Genomic DNA, 6,759 nt, shown 5'->3' with positions numbered 1-6,759 from the left:
CATCGTTATTTTCTTTTTCAAATTGCACCTTTCTTGTCTGAAAAGATCACTCATGACTCTTCATTTCTATGTCTCGAGAGCCTTGTTTCCATGGATATTTACTAGGATTCTGGTCAAGCAAACGAGGGCAAATCAATGAGCTGATGGGAGTTCCTAGATCACCCTCGGCAACCTTGAAAGATTGTCTAATGCTGTAGTGATGCCTCAGTTGCGAAATTTTTTTTAGTTTGTGTTTGTCCTCCGTCCACTTGTTCTAGTCAGTTCCTATTAACCCAAATGACTCTTAGACACTGACCTGGATGCATTTAGGACCATACAGAGCAGCCTAATGAGATTGCAAATGATACAGATGAAGTCTCTCATAGACAGTCAGTACGTCCAAATATTACTTGAAATGTTTGGGTTCAGGGGTGAAGGATGATCATCAGAGCTATTATTGCTGTGTGTTGCATTCATAATTCTGTGCAAGACAAACCAAAGAATCTGAAACCCTTTCCCTCGTTAAAAGCTTTAAAGCTTAAAAAAAAAAGATGACAAATGAAAAATTAATCAGAGACTTGCTGTCTTAGGGTTAAAGGTTAAGATAAAACATATATGACAAATCTGTACAGACTATGCACAAGGAAATGATCGCAAACAGATAGGACTTGTCAATAGCCTGAATCGAATTAGAACAGTCAGAAAATGGGACTTTTGAAGGCATCAAGTTTGTTTCCGTAGCTGTAGTGAGACGGCATTGTCGCATTTTAAAATGCCCAACAGCCTTGTAGACACGTGCTCTGAAATGAACTCCGAAGTGGTCAAACATGACGCCAAGTGTTTCAGTGTGAACAGTGGTAGTGGCACTGTGGGGATGTTATTCTGTATGGATGAGGAAATTCGCACAGTGTCCTACAAGATGCTTTCAGGTGTAACCAGGAAGCGATGTCTGTTCTGTTTGTTTATTTGATTTTTGCTTTTTGCATGACAGCACAGGGTTTTAGATACTTCCTCTTGGAATATGTCTCTGGGAGGACTAAGTTCGATATTAAATTCCGACCCATCCCCAAATTTGCTGGTAAATCAGGAGTCGGTCAGGACATGCTCTGCTTTTAGGATGAAACTGACTCGGATTGAGCTTCAATGCGATTGAATCTTTTTTCTTTGTTTTCTCAACGCTCTCGTTCGACTGTCCATGCAAGTGCAATGAAACTGTTTCGTTCAGATTCCAAGAAATTCTTTTTTGAGTGTGCTTTCCTTCTCAGTAGAGGACATAAAGCAGGTCTTCAACTCTGTATCATCCAATACTAGTACATTGGACGAGGACTTGATCTGTATTGTGCTCGATTTGTTTGAATTAAATTTAAACAAAACTGAAGCGAGCTTAATATGTGATGCTCAATGAAAGCTCCTATTGCTATTGTCAGTGTGTAAGACTGCTCTTTTTTTTCTGCTTTTTTTCTGTTCCTGCTGTACCTGTTAGCAACGAAGCTTCTTTTTACCCCTTTTTTTCAAATGAAGGGATGGTAACAATTGTAATTATAGTAATAATGATTAATGATAGATGATCATTATAATCATTACTTTAACCTAAAGAGAACAGTTGAAATAAAAATGTTCATGCGTTTCAGTACAGACAGTGCTCTTTCCAAAGTAACTTATCTTCATCTTAAATGCGAGTGAAATATAATGATGTACCTGGGCAACAGTACGTGAAGAAAGTGCCATCAAGGTTGAATGTACATGTGGAAAGCAGAGACAAATATGAATGCTCTTTTCTGATTGGTTGAGAGGTTAGTGTTATTTATTATCGGTTTGATGTTCAATTGTGATTTGTTTTACTTGTACCTTTTAAACTACGGTGTTTGTGAATAGGGTTTGTAACTCATGGGTTGCAAGATGCTGACGATGTCAGAAGATACACTGTACAAGATGACCTCTTTATTGTGGATAGGATAGGGATGAGCTGCACCACACCAATGTCGGAAGCTTTACCCCGCACCTGCAAATCAAATCATTGTATGTAAAGAATGAAGTCTTGAAATGTAATTTGCCACAGAAAAATGATATTTGTATGTTGCATCTCTGAATGAGAAAGCGATCTGGCTGCTATGTCTCTTTATAATAATGCTTCTGCTGTCGGATAACCTGGAAGTAAATTTAAAAGAAGTAGGAAAAGCACTCAAATGAACTTTGTCTTGCCAGACAGATGATTACTGGGCATAGAGTACAATGTATACATGTATAGCTAATATTGGTACAGATGTTCCACTTTAAGCACATCAGTGTGTGGTTGCATGAAGTGTTTGTACTGTAATGACTGTGAATTAACGGAAGTTGCCACGATGCATGATTATAAAGTTCATATTACATAGAAGCCCACGTGCGATGGAGCCCAGAGTTATGTGTTGCTTGAAGTATATCTGGAGTCAGATGTGAAATTCAAATGCAAATAATTATGCTTTCGGCCAGTCAGAATGTGACCTTTTTTGAATGCTGGTGATGATATGGTTGAGATAAAACTTGTTTTTATAGATCCCAGATGTGTTGCAGGGCTGTATGGCATAGGCAGGACTTGTGGAGAATAATTATAGTGCATTGTATGCTTGGATTCAAGTTTTATCAGTGTCATGAATGAGCAGAGGTACCAAGTATATAGTGACAGAATTGTAAGGGTCAAAGCATTTTTTTTTTTTAATCCTGAAATTAAATGATAATTTTTGAAGGAAAAAAAAAATGAGTGCATGTAAAGTGTATCTTTGCCCATTGTGCAACTATTCTAATCAAATTTGTTAAATGTTTTCCAGTGGCATTATTGCAGTTTGGCTAGTGTTGCTCAACCATTCCTTGTAAGTCAAGTAAGTATTTATTCTCGTTAGAGGAATCGTATAGAACTATTGTACTAACATACATGTAGCAGCAAAGAGTGACACTGGTACGTGTTTGAACTTTCATATATTCACATTTTATTTCTCCCCTGTATTGTATGCAAAAAATGAGAACAGTATTTACAAATCAAACTACTCCTTTGAATATTTTTCCCCAGGAAAAAATCCTAAAGATTATGTAGAAATGTATTACATGTACTCGTCACTCGAAGACTAAACCTGCCAGTACGCAGATTATGTCCCCCGTGTATAAGTGTTATAGTTTCTATACATATTTATAGCTGTCGGTAAAGGGATTTTTTTTTTTTTTTTGTTTTATTCGGAGAAAATACAAAGGTTTCAGTTCCTTTCATTATGTCAGATCTATTACATTTTGATATTAGCAAAAACAAAACAAAAGAAAAAGTGCCCAGAAAGCATGAAAAGTGTGTGAAGTGTAATATAGGGTTAGATCCTGGATGATCGCAGAGATCATGATTAAGTCCGAGATAAACTTCCTCTTCTGAGTGATAGAACTGACCACTTCGCCGGCCTGAGGGGTGCAACAAGGCCTATCCACATTCTATGCACAAAATAGCTCTGTATGCTAGTACTCACTACGCACATCTGTTGTGTTCACTGGCAGAGCTATGTTGTAGTGTGAGGGGTCTTCATTGTCTTTTTTGTGTGTGTTTGTTTGTTTTTTTTAATCTTATTTTTTGTGGGTTGAGGGGGGGGGGGGTATTTTTCTGGTTGCTATCCTTATACCATAGCAAAAGTCTAGCAATGCTATGAATGTGCCATATCTGTAAATGGTGGTTGAGGTCGCAATATAGGGTTGTAATAACATACATTGTAACATGGAGCAAATGCATGAAAGTTGCAGTAGACCGTTTCTGTAATGTGTTAAAATTCATGAATGTTTCCTTTTGTACAACATAATTGTGAAACTTTTTAATCACCTGCTCCTTCCAATTAGATTTCTTAGGCAGGTCCCAGGCATCAGCTGTTGCTAGGTAGGGCAAGCTGTTGCGGAGTTTTCTTCTCGTTTATGCAAGCTTTTGCGAACAAAGCATAGTCGGAATACATTACAGAAATGATCTGTCTGCAACATTCACCAATAATATTGGTTTTGTTTGTTTTGTTGCTTTCTTTATTTGTTCATTCATACGTATTTTTTTATTTTTCATACAAGGGTTCCTGCATTTCACAGCTAGTTTTACCCTGACTGTCTTTACTTGCGGGGCATACATGTATTGCATAAACTCTATGTGCTGAATGAAATGTTAAAGTCGGACAAACTTCTTAAAGTGCTGAATCGTTAATTGTCTATAACTGAGGTACACTCAATTCCATAATGGTATACATGTATTGAATATCAGAGACAGTTATTAAACTTGTCCTGCAGAAGCACCTTACTTATCATAGATGGTCATTTAGGCACCCAGGCTCCGAAATTACTGCATGCTACTTTGCAATTTTATGTGTCATGTTCCATGTCGTCGGACTTGGAGACTGGAATTTTTTGCATGGCTGTCTTCTGGACATGATTTGTAATATGGATTAAAAAGATGTGTACATATCATCCATTGAATGGTAATGTTTCTGTATTTTTTTCCCTCTTTTTTGAAGTCTGTAGTACACTGTGATACGGTAGAAGGGAAAGACATTTTGTTTACCTCCCACTTTTCTATTACATGTACAGCTGTAACTTTAAAAATACAATTCCAGACTAGTTTCATGTTAGCTGTGATTTATACATGTAGGCCGTACTTCTGTGAACCGAATGGTCAGAGGGGCATTCCAGACAATTTTTATAATTCCACATCACGTTGTGTACATAAATCAACAGTTCCATGTATAGATTTGTGGAATTTTTGTGGTCTTAAAGCAGAAAAACCAATACAAGTACTCTGAAAATCTAAAACAATCACACTGAACAGTGTTGATGACATAAGGGCCTCACTCACATTTCAGAAATGTAGCAGTGCAATTCCATTAACATTACTGCTTGCTTAACAAGTTCACCTGTGTTTAATCTATGCATGCCTTCTTCTTTTGTTCTCCTTCCTTGAGCCCCAACTCGGGCATTCTTATGGTGAGGATGCCATGTCATCATCCTTGTTCATGGCAATTTGTTCTAAATTTTGAAAACATTCTTATTCCTCATCCCAATCACTGTAAATTCTGAAACTGTCTTCAGTATAACTAATTTATAGTTTTTCAAGATTAATGTAAATGTCTGAAAATCATCCGGAGGTCTCCTTTTATAGAGAATTACAATCACACACACACACACACACACACACACACACACACACACACACACACACACACACATGCACACACTTGATTAAAGGGTAAATTATTATTCATGGAGAATTATACAGAATTTGTTAAAATCACAATCACATACACTGTACAGGGGAGTCAGTTATTACGAGATCACAATCATGGAAGTACACTGGAAGTACAAGTTCAGAATCTAAATTAGACATGTACATTTCTTGACTTTATTTCATTATAACCTCTTTGGGTAAAGGAGCTACAGTGTATTATTATCTTTATTATGCAATATATGCATTGACAATGTGTACTATCTAGAATCTATTAAACTGATGATATAACATGGTTGTGAATGTTAAAAATTCACATACATTTCGCGTATGATATCTAGAAATCCCCATGCCCTTCACAAAACTTCCTAATCATAAATAAGTTTAAGATTTCAAAAATTGCCTGGTGTTACGTTCCAGCCCCTATAAGTTTGGCTGGTTAGCTGTGTCACAGAAGTGGCGCTCCAACAAAAAATTATCTTTATTATTATGAATAGACGGTTGTTGCGACACAAATTGTCGCCCCGTCACAAATGGTCTCCCCCTGAAACAGGCGACAATCCAATTTGTGCATGGAACTGACGGCACAAATTGTCGCCCCAGCACAAATTGTCGTCTGGCGACAATTTGTGCTGAGGGCTGACGGCACATTTTGGGGGGTAATATCATTTTTCTCTTTGACATAGTCATTGAAATACCAACACATAGCTTACATGGCTACATCCATGCAAACAAGCCATGTAGTAAAAAGGTCACGATGAGGTTTCAAGGAAGTGTGTACGTGCGCGCGCACATGATAATGTCCGTTCATGGGTGTGTGTGTGTGTGTGTGTGCGTTTCTTGCATATTATGGAAGAATGTGTGTTGTAGTGGTTTATATGCATTATGAGGATTTGTTTGTTTGCTGGTGTTTGTTTATAAATACGTATGTATTTAATTGCCGTGTGCATATGGCAGTTCGTTTATGCTAAAATCAACTAACGATTGAGTAATATTATTTACGGCGTGTCGAAATTATTCGTTCATAGCATGCCAAACTTATTCTATGACAAAGAACAGTGACATGGAAGTTGAAGTTAAGACTGATGGAAGAATATGAATGCAGTGAAAAAAAAAAATGAACAAAGACAGATGACATTTCTCTCGGTCTCTCTCTCTCTCCTAGCCCGCCTCACCGCTGAAATTGACACACCCATAATATTTTGAAATCAACGCCGCTGTGAACTCTATAAACACGTGCTCATACACGTTGAAGGCATTTTCATTGCCGCAGTAGTGCCTACTGCCGCCCAAAAAGTTCGTTCGCACAAACATCAAAACACAAACACAAACAGACACACGTACGGCGGTACGCACACAGGCACACGTATACTATACACACAGACAAACAAACCACTACCACTATACACTAACCACCACACATTGCAGTTTCAACATATTGTATTATTATACTCCAAACACACACAAACACACACACAGCCATGCGCAAACGCATACACAAGCCACATAATACGCACCTACATATCATACACAGCACATACAATCATGTACCATGCAGCCCCCCTTCCCACACACAT

Source organism: Diadema setosum, chromosome 10 (genome assembly GCF_964275005.1).
Source record: "Diadema setosum chromosome 10, eeDiaSeto1, whole genome shotgun sequence".
In the NCBI taxonomy this organism is placed as follows: Eukaryota; Metazoa; Echinodermata; class Echinoidea; order Diadematoida; family Diadematidae; genus Diadema; species Diadema setosum.
This window is presented reverse-complemented; position numbering follows the sequence as displayed.